Consider the following 11257-nt stretch of genomic DNA (forward strand, 5'->3'; position numbering starts at 1 on the left):
GTGACAGTGCGAGGATTTGGAGCAAGGCAAACGCTCCTCCATTGTTGGTAGGGGTGCACGCTTGTACAACTACTGCGAAAATCCATCTGAGGGTTTCTCAGAAAACTGGGAATAGATCTGCCTCAAGACCCAACTGTATGATTCCTGGGCATATGCCCAAAAGATGCTCCACCTTACCACAAGGACACTTGCTCAACTGTGCTCATTACAGCTTTATTCATAATACCAAGAAACTGGAAACAACCCAGATGTCCCTCAACTGAAGAATGGATAAAGAAAAATGTGGTACATTTACACAATGAATTAAAAACAAAGACACCATGCGATTTGCAGGCAAATGGATGGAACTGGAAAAGATCATCCTGACTGAGGTAACCCAGACCCAAAAAGACACGCACAGTAAGTGAATACTAGCCATATAGTACAGGATAAGCATGCTACAATCCACAGACCCAGAGAAGCCAAGGCGGGCCCGAGGGAAGATGCTTGAACCTTACTCTGAACAGGAAATACAATAGACACCCGAAGTAGATGAAGGAAGGGAACTGGGTGGGAGAGGGGGTGGGGAGGACGACAGGGGTGGGGATCTGGTGGGCAGGGGAGGGAGAGTGAAGGGGAGAACCGAGAGAAAACAGAAATCGGAGTGGGACAGGGGAGGCTCCAGGGAGTCTATGCGGATGACCCTGAGACTCCGATCAGCGGGTGTTATGGCGTCCACACCTCCTGTGGGACCCCCAGCGGAGGGAAGGGGACACCAACCCACCCATAAAACTTTCCACCCAAAACGTGTCCTCCCTACAAGAAGTGTAGGGATGAAGAGGAACAGAGATTGAGGCAAAGGCAAACCAATGACTGGCACAACTTCCGGCCCAGCCCGTGGGAGAGAGGCAAGCCGTTTCACTCTGCTATGACTGCAGACAGGAGCCTAACATAACTATCTTCTGAGAGGCTTTATCCAGCAGCTGATGGAGGCAGATGCTGAGACCCACAGCCAAGCAATAGGCCGAGCTTGGGGAGTGCTGTGGAAGCACAGGAGGAAGGACGGAGGGAGCTGGAGGGGTCTAGGACTCCAAAGAAGACCTACAGAGACAACTAACCTGGGCCCATGGGAACTCACAGAGACGGAGCCACCAACCAAAGAACATGCTTGGGTTCAGCCTAGACCCCCTACACACATGCAGCAAATATGCAGCTTGATCGTCATGTGAGTCCCCTAACAATGGGAGTAGGGGCTGTCTCTGACTCTGTTGCCTGCTACTCAATCTCTTTCCCCTAGCTTGTCGGGCCCCAGTGGGAGAGAATGCTCTTACTCCTGCTTCGACTTGAGGTGCCAGGGTGGGTTGGTACCCCTTGGGGGCCTCCCCTTCTCTGAGAAGAAGGAGAAGGGGAAAGGGGGGCCCATGAAGGTGGGATTGGGAGGAGAGGAGGGATGGGGCTGGGATCGGGCTTGGAAAGCGATCAAATAAATAAGTGGAAAAAAATTAAAAGTAACTCTAGAAGAAATAACTTATTTCTTGTAACAGCATGGAAGAAAATAATGCTCCTAGTAGGTCTACAACAGCACAACCTGATATATAGTAAACGTTTAAAAGAGATAAATGCAGTTGAAGCGGTTGCATTGTCCTGCAGTAGGGACCGCTCCTACTTGGCACAATGGAGCTTTGCTGCCCTCTAGTGGCGTAAGAAAACATGACCTTAGAAACCAGCATGCCCCCCTCAAGAAATAACTTATTTTCAAATGTTCTTTTTCTTCCACAAGTTGCTTTACCCAAACCAAAAGGTGTATCATTTTCGTTTTATATGTACGAGCGTTTTACCTGCATGTATGTCTGACGCCCAGGGAAGCCGGAAGATGGCATTGGATCCCCTGAAACTGGAGTTGCTGGTGGTCGTAAGCCACCATGTAGGTGCTGGGAACTGAACCCAAGTCTTTTGCAAGAACATAAAGTGCTCTTAACAGCTGAGCCATGTCTCCAGCACTCCACCACAACTTTTGATGGGTGATACCATAAACAATTCTTTATCACGGGAAATAAAATGAGGCATCGTGCTACAGTTATCCACGAAGCCCATTGATTAATGTCTTACAGTTATCATAGCTATAAAAGCGAGAGGTAAAGTCTGGAGGCACGGGTATGGCTCAGTACTGAAGCACACGCCTCTCGCGTGCAAGGCCCTGGGTTCAGTTCCCAGCAACATAAAGAAAAAGAAAAAGAAAAGAAAGGAAGAAAAGGGAACATAAATCTTTCCTGTGTTCATACACTGAGAGAGACTCACAATCACCACACTCCACACACATGCACACTCACATTCTCTCCTTTCTCTCTCTCTCTCTCTCTCTCTCTCTCTCTCCCCCTCACTCTTGCTCTCGCTCTCCCTCAGCTACTGTTCGAGAACCGTGTGGGCCACCAAGCTCCCTACCATAATAAAAATGGATTAACCTCTGAAGCTGCAGAAGAGCCCTCAATTAAGTGTGCAAATATGGTTACTTCTTTTCACCCAGTCTAAGCCTAACTGGCAGTATTTTGGATAGGCTGGTGGTCTATTCCTTCAGTGTATCTCTTAAATGTCTCCTGGAGAGCCAGAGGACCAGACACATTCAACAGCAGACCGTTTTCATCATCATTGCCCTAGGAATCATGGTCTTTCCCCCGTTTCCTGGTACGCTGTTCCCATTGTGCTTTTCAGTCTATGCTGCTATGCAGGCCGCAGTGAGACCAGTCTTCTAGGCTTCCTAAGCTAGGAATCTGGCTTTCTTGTTCAGACCCATGTGTGTAGCCATTTCTAAGGTGTTCTCATGTGCTGTACTCTGAGACTCGGAAACTTCAGCTCCAGACAGAGCCACAAACCAACACCAGATCAGCTTTTCCTCACCACCTAAAGTCTGGTCGCAAGCCAGAATCCCCATTCCAAACCCATCTGTCCTCTATAGTTTTATGTTAACTTGATACAGCTGGCAGCATCTGAGAGGAGGGAACCACGACTGAGAAAATGTCTCCATAAAATCCAGCTGCAGGGCATTTTCTTAATTAGTGATTGATGGGGTGGAGGTAGAGCCCATTACGGGTGGTGCCACCCCTGGGCTGGTGGTCCTGGGTTCTATAAGAAAGCAGACTGAGCAAACCATGAGGAGCAAGCCAGTAAGCAGCATCCCTCCATGGCCTCTGCATCAGCTCCTGCTTCAAGGTCCCTGTCCTGTCTGAGCTCCCATTCTGACTTCTCCCAATGATAAAAAGTGCTGTGGAAGTGTGAGCTTAATAAACCCTTTCCTCTCCAAGTTGCTTTTGGTGACTGTGTCTCATCACAATAGTAACCCCCTAACTATGACACCATCCTTCCTTCCTCTTGCAAAAGTTGTCTCTGCGGCCCAGAAGCACCATTCATGAACCCAAGAGATTCCTGGGAGACACAAGTGCATTTCCTTCTGTTTGGGATGCTCTCCCTCCCCCTTAGGCAACCTTTGGTCTCCAGCTACTGTAAGCAGTGGCATTCCTGAAGGCACCTGTAAGAATGAGTAGCTGGGAGAAAAGAAGCCCACAGCTAGAGAAATTTAGGGTAGGGAAGGAAGTGAGAAGAGCTTAGAAAAGGCAGGGGGCCATCACGGATTCTAGAATTGTGTAGCAGGCACTTGTAATAATGAGGGAACCTGGAGGCCAGCATGTGCCATTTGTCCCTCTGCCAGTGATAAGGGAACTGGCTCCTTTTGGTAGAGGGGAATAGAACAATGGTTCTCACATTGTGGGTCGCTGACCCTTTGACCTCTTTGGGGATCAACTGACTCTTCCACAGGGATCAAATATCAGATATCCTGCCTATCAGATATTTACATTACGACTCATAACAGTGGCAAAATCACAGTTATGAGTAGCAACAAGATAATTTTATAGTTTCATAGTTTATAGTTTTACAGTTGGGGGAAGAGGGTTACCACAACATGAGGAAAGTTGAGAACCACTAAGACAGAGAATAGAGAAAACCCAGTAAGAAAAGCAGGGGCAGAACTGTGGGTGGGTAACATTTGGAGAATAGCAGGGTTATAAGGAAAAGGAATAGCTGTGAGGAGGGCAGCCCTTGAGCTGGAGGGAGTTTGGAGTAGGAGAGGAGTTAAGAAGAGCTAGATGGACATTAAAATGTGTAACAGGAGCCTGGAGGCCAGCATGTGTTTTGATATGCTAATAGGCATCACAGGTGGCCATTTGTCCCTTATGGTGGATAGGAATCATCTGGTGGATAGGAACATTTTCACATGTTCCTGAAGAATGCTGGCTTTTTTATCTAACCCCCAGAAATTCTCTCATAGTCCAGGCTGGGCTCCTTTCTGGATATCGATTGCCTTTTAGAGTTTTGGGGAATTAGAGTTTCTTTTGGACCTAACACACAAACAGTGATTTCTATGCAAGGAGCCTTCTTGGTGGAAAAGACAAAACCAAACCCACAGTAATTATCCAATGACAACAAAACTCTGCCCTCTCCATTACAAAAAGGATCCAAACTCATTCAACGAGCCCCTGGGTGACTTCCTGGTTCCTCCAAGGAAGAGAAGCATGGCTCGACCAGTACTGGTTTCTGCTGTTGGGAGCTGAGCCTCCAACAGGCACTGTGGCCTGACTAGCTTTGGTACACAGAAAGTCCCTGCTGTAGTATCTATGTATGACTTTCATTGCTACTGCTCTACCCACTTTGTTCAAGAGTAAACTGAGCAAGGATGGGACCTGATGAAAAAAAAAGAAGTGCTCGCCACCCTGCAAAAACTCCCGGTAGTTGATGTCACCCCTTTGTGAGCACTGATAAAGGATGGGGTCAGGGGTGGGGGTGGGGATCACAGCTTTGATGTGCTTAGAGAGGCTCATTCACCTTTCTTCCCTGTGACAGCCAAAGTTGTTTTAAGTTTTCGTCAATGCGCCCAAGAGATCCAGAAAACAAAAGTGCCTCCCACCTGTAAGCCCCTTGCCCAAGGACAGCGACTTCCCGAGATGCTGCAGGCTGTTCACGTGAGACAAGGCACGTGTTTCCACTCGCCTAAACAAGCTTGGTGGACCCAACTGCACCGGATGCGCTTGATCACAAACGGGCGGGAGGTGCGTCAGCAGGAAGTTTGTCAGGATGTACGTTCGCTTCCCCAGGTTGGATGGAGGTGGGAAGCACATAGCCTAATATAAGCCTTTATAAGCACCTGGCCAACACAGCTCATGGCCATTTTCTGGGAACCCCAAGGATGAACGTGGCCAGGGCCTAATTAAAGCTCGCTTCAAATTTGGCCCAAAATTGTGGTAGTGGTCTTATCCTCACTCGGTGGAATAACACACACCCTCCCACTAACCTTGGTCTCCACTGGCTTGTAAAGATGCCAACCACCTTCTTGTAAGCATACCCCTTGGGGAAGTCGGGTCTTGGGTTAACCAGTCTCCTAAGTCTAACATTCCTACTTCGAGGTCCAAGGGGAGCCCCTAGCCCCTACCCCAAAAGGCATCGATGTCTCAAGATGACAGTCTGGGCTCAGCTTCGGGTGGACTGTGGAAGGATGGATAGATGAGCTCACACACAGCATTCCTCAGGAACCTGAGAAGCAGGTCTCTGTCTGCCAAGAAGAGTCACTTCCCTTGCCTGGCACCTAGCTACATAGCAATGCCCCATATTAACCTCCAGGCTCCTCCAGTCCATAGTCATTTGTACCTATTATGCAAACCAAAGCCCTCACCTGGTCTCTTCCTCCCTGCTGTGCTAGCTCTCAGGCTGTGCCCTCCCCCATGTCCCTCCACTCCCCCCTCCCACCACTATTCTATAACAAGCAAGGTCATTGTCCCAGCCACCCCTACCCCACTCCCACCAGCCCAGCTCTTGTCTCTTATTCCAAGAGAAAGTCCTGGCAGTCTCCAGTCTGTTCCTCTCTGTGTCCCTGCAGGGAAGGCAGGGTGGCTTTGGACTCCCCGGGGTGCCTCTGGCTATTTCCTCTTCCATATTTACAATACACCTGTTCTTTCATGCACCCACAGAGCCATCTATTTTTGGTGGTTTCACTGTTCCCTCATGTACACCCACCTGTCCCCAACACAACACCCCCTAATCCTCCTCACCCCCGGGCTTTTGAATCACTTAGTCCATGCTGTACCACAGAAATTGTGACATCTGCATCTCATTTCCTATAGGAACCATCCGCAAGCAACTTTAAGAAACCATTCTAGTGTTCGACGCCTCAGGTTCTGAACAGAACACTGATTCACGATCCACAGGTGAATGTACGCATTGCTCCTCTCTCTACCATGCCTCACCCAGCAACTTCCAAACATAGCAGCTGCTCACACATACAGGCTAGGTGCTCTAATTTCTGTGTTGTGTGGTTTCCTTCCTCCTAGGGCAAGGGCTGCTGTTTCCTTGCTAAAGGTTGTGATCCCGAATCTCCTTGGCCGGAGGCAAGGACGTGTGCCAGGATGCAGTCTTGAGAAGGAATGCTATCTTGCAAGGCATCAACTTCCAGTGAGGTTATTGCTCGATCTTTAGGCAAAGGCAAGCTGATCCCCTTCAGCCAAGAGGTGGTGCCTGGGGTGCCCGCTATTGCAGCAAGAGAGATTTAAGAAAATGCTGCTGTTCCGAGTGCCCTAATTCGGGTAAACAACCCCGTTCTCTCATGCCATCATAACCTCCCTTCGCTTCTAGAGATTAAAGCTGTAACACTAGGACAAGAGCAAGTCTGCAGGCAGGATGAGTAAAAGCATCTGGAAATCGAAAGATCTGATGCAATGCTACACAATGTGTTACAGCACTGACTGCTGCTTCCTGGGGAGACGGGGACACAGAAGGTTGCCGGGGTACAGTCATAGGCACGTGTGTGTAGACATGTCAACCCCTTGGACCTCTCCAAATATTCACCAGAAGACGTACTATGTAGTCGTTCCTGACAAGAGGAACATTTGGTTCTCACCGGTCACTGATCATTCATAGATCATTCTCCCGCTGAGACAGCTCCAGCACTTCCCAAAGTTTTGAGTTGCACCATCTGGGCTCCCGGAAGCTACTCAGCAAGCCAGATCTCACTCATGACAGCAGGGTCATGTGGCGTTTTATTCATGGTCTCACACTAGACAGGCGACCTTGTGTCAAGAGGAAAAAGCAACTGGTGGAAACTGTGGAAGGGCAAGACAGTGCAGTTTGCTCTGTCTTGTATTCTTGCCAAGGCTATTCCAGGTTTAACTAGGATTTGATCTCATCAATGGAGAATCCCATGGAAAATCACCCAACTCTATTCTAGGAACTCAAGGTCAAGATGCCCCAGCTAACTTAGCTTAGCTTCTGTTAAACAACCTGCTTGTGCAAACCTCCTCCACACCTGCTTATCTAATTTCTGTTAAACTGCTAGCTTTCCAAAATCTCCCCCTTCTGATGCTGAGTAAAATACCAGGAGGTTTGTTTGTTTGTTTGTTTGTTTGTTTGTTTGTTTGTTTTTAAAAGCCCCTTGGTCTAAATGCTCAGGGCTATACCTGGGTCCCCAGATACCTAATTGTAGTCCCAGCTGGCTGGGATAAAGCCTTTCAATTGGCTAGAGACTGTCTCTGAGTTGTCATCTCTGTGGGCCAACTGTACCAAGACAATCTGAGAAGATGCAAAAGATGGGACTTGTAGAGTGGATTTGGACAATCTAACACCTCCAGGGAACAACGTCTCTGTACACTGGAAACCTGCTGCTTGTCTTGTGGCCAGTCTGAGTTTTTCATGCTACTGAACAGATAACAAAAGGGTTGTTTGTGGCATTAGCCAGGTTAATTTATCCTAGTTACCCTGGTAAAGTGCAGCTGCTTCTACTCAGTCATAACAAATGAGACTACTTCTCCTTCAGGTCTATAATGGAACCAACCTGTTATTTGTTCTCTTCTATTACAGGGCTCCTGGTGGTTTTTCTATGCCTGGCCATACCTTTTTTAGTAAACAGTTTAGTTAAATCCTCAAAATTATTCTTTTAGCTGGGTATGGTGGTATACGCCTTTAATCCCAGTACTCGGAAGCAGAGAGAGGTAGATCCCTAAGGTCAAGGCAAGCCTGGTCTGCAGAGTGAGCTCCAGGACCGCCAGGGCTACACAGAGAGACCCTGTCGCAAAACAAAATTTTTTTCCTGCTTTGATATTGCTATCTATTTCTTGCTGTAACTCTCCTTGGTATTTCAGATACAAGAGACACAGAATAGAAAAGGAGATCTCCTCTCACCAAAATTAAACAAGGAAAACAAGGAGGAGGCAAGAACTATCTGGAAAGGCAATAGATAACAATAGTAAGAGACTTTAACTCAGTGTAACACCCTGGCTGATGCTAGAGCCTGTGACTGCTACAGAACCTTCTCTTGCTGCCGGCCCCTGAGAACTAGCAGCTTCGGGGTAAGGACACCAGGGTAGCACTCTGAGGAATAAGTTGCCTCTGAAGACCTACCGAGCATTGCTCCTTTTCTCCTCAGGGTGGGTGGTATGCAAAGGAGCCCTGCCCCTGCCCCTCCAGTCAGTGCTGTAACCCATTGCGGAACATTGCATCACATCTCTCTCTCCCCTGCCAGTGTTCTATCTCAGCCTCTCTGCAGACCTTCACCTGTTTCAGTGCTGTAGCCTTCAGCTCTAGAGGTGAAGGGCGGTTAGGGTGGCCTTAAATTGGTCACAATGTATCCTCCCCAGTGAAGGTATAGCCATACCACTGGATGCCTAGAAATTCCACTAGGTAGAAGGCCCTTGAATGTTTGTCTATTTCTCACCCTCTAGCCTACAAGGGACCTACCAATATGCCTGGAATACATGCCAAGTATTGTTCACCTAGTGCAATCAGCTTAATAGCATCTGTCTCATGGACTAGTGTGGGGTCTTAAGGAAAAGGCGTTCACAAAGTGTGACTAACTGCATCTAGACACTAGGCTATCCTCCTGAGGGAAGAAGTGAAGGTGCTTTGACCTTGCCAGCTGCAAGCCACCTCTGGAGCTCTGTACTAAGAGGTATAGAGGAAAAGCATGTGCCAGTGTGGCGGGTGCCTACCTGCTGTGCTGGGGTGCCGAAGCAACAAAGCCACATCTGCAATTGGAGTCACCACTGAATAGCTCGTGACTAACACTCTCAAAGATCTGCTGTCCGCACAGGCCAAATGGTGAGCTGAGGACTGGGTGGGAGAAACCAACCCGGCAACATTCTGGCCTTTGATGATGTCCCAGTTTGAATAGGGATGGCCCTCCTAGACTCCCGTGTTTAGATGCTTGGCTCATAGGGAGTGACACTCTTAGTAGGTGTGGCCTTGCTGGAAGAAGTGTGTCACTGTGGAGCCGGGCTCTGAGGATGTTCAGGCTACCCCCGGCAGGAGGTATAGCACACGGGCCTCTCCTGCTGCCTGAGGACCAAGATGTAGAACTCTCGGCTCCTTCTCCAGCGCCTTATCTGCCTGCACACTGCCACACTTCCCATCATGATGATGGACTAAACCTCTCAAACTGTAGGCCAGCCCCAACTAAATGTTCTCCTTCATAGGCATTGCCTCGCTGACGGCGTCTTCACGGCAATGGAACACTAAGACAGATGTTATCACTCACCTCCACAATCCCTCCAGAAGCGGGGTGTTACTCAGTTTACCTGTTGTCTTAGGAATCTGGTCTTACATTTGGGGAGGCTGTGAGTCTGAGAAAAAACATCAGCTGGCCCACGCTCACTTTGCAGGTGCTGGAAAAGGAGCCACCCCAGGCCTATCTCCAAGCTCCTGGGAGTTCGCTGACCTGTGGCATACCTAGATTTGTGACAACATAATTCCAGTCTTTGCCTGATGTTCTGAGTGTCCATTTGCGTCTACTCCCCCATGTTATGACATGAGTTGTAACGGTTAACTGTGAACTTAAATGGAATGAAAACTATCTGGATTAGTGAAACATACGTTGGTAGTGTCTGGGTTAAGTGCTTGATGGAGTCAGCATATGATGGCAATATTGGGAGAGGGTTAAAGATAAAAGGTGAAAGCCTAGTTAGAGGAGGGTCACTGAAGAGGTGCCCTTATGGGCTCTTCAGTGTCCTGGCCCCTTCTTCTGTTTTTCAGCCTCTTGGCCACCATGGTATGAATCCCCCTGCTCTGACAGTGAGCCCTTTTACTTTAGGCATTTGGAACTATTTTGGGGGATAAATCTCACAATACTGTCTGACCTACAAAAGACCAAATTTTAGGAGCTCCCTCACAATTCTGGTAACATGTAACTTATGTGTTCATGAAAAATACAGTTAAATTTTACTGTGTGAACATCATAGACTTAAACTTAGTGTTTGTGTATTCCATTACACCTCTAGGCTGTGACTGTGTGTACAGAAACTGCTCCTACACAATGGTGCACCAAACATAAAATTAAACTAAGCATGAGAGAACGACGAGGAGGTAACTACAAGATGTATAAGGCTGCTATGTGAGTAAACAGTTTGAGAGTGAACTTTTTAAAAACTTATTTATTTTTATGAACATTTAGTGTTTGGGTGAGGGAGTCTGATCCACTAGAATCTGAGTTACAGACCAGACAATTGTGAGCTGCCATGTGGGTGCTCGGAACCGAACCAGGGTCCTCTGGAAGAACACCCAATGCTTTTAACCACTGAGCCCTCTCTTCAGCCCCTACAACAAACTTTTTTACATGAGTCTATTTTAAAATAATGAGCCAAGATCCTAGCAAATACATTTCAGTCACATAGCATTCATAATGAGCATGTGTCACTGGCAGCAAACACTTGATAATACCACCATCATCTGTGACAGCCCAACAGCTCTAGCCATCACTAGGCCACAGGAAATATGTCTCCATTGTAACCTTATAGGAGCAGAGTCACACATGCAATGAAGTGTGTTCCCTGGACTGTCCCGAGGGGGGTGGTCTCATATGATAAATCCATTCTAAACAGCCATTCTCCTGAGTATGGTGGCTCCTACCGTAAAGTCCATTCTCTCATGGATTGCAGTTTGTACCTCATCCTTTGGTAGGAACGTGGGTCTAGTTACAGGTCTATTATAGAGTGGGTAGGAACAGCTTCTGAGGAGACTCAGCAGTGCCCTGCAGGGAACATCTCTGGAGAGTATAACCTGCCCTTCAGGCAAAGGACAGTTTTTTTCTCAGAGGCAAGGAAATTGTATCAGAATTTAGGGCTTCCAATTCCCCGGCTTTACTGAGATCTTGTATCTCCCTTTCTATTTATCAGAACTGCATCCTCTCCAGTCTGTGATCTTCAACAGTAAATAAAAAGTAATCTTTGGTGGGCTGGGGAAGACTTAAGAT

The sequence above is a fragment of the Psammomys obesus genome, unplaced genomic scaffold (assembly GCF_907164565.1).
Source record: "Psammomys obesus unplaced genomic scaffold, mPsaObe1.curated_primary_1811, whole genome shotgun sequence".
In the NCBI taxonomy this organism is placed as follows: Eukaryota; Metazoa; Chordata; class Mammalia; order Rodentia; family Muridae; genus Psammomys; species Psammomys obesus.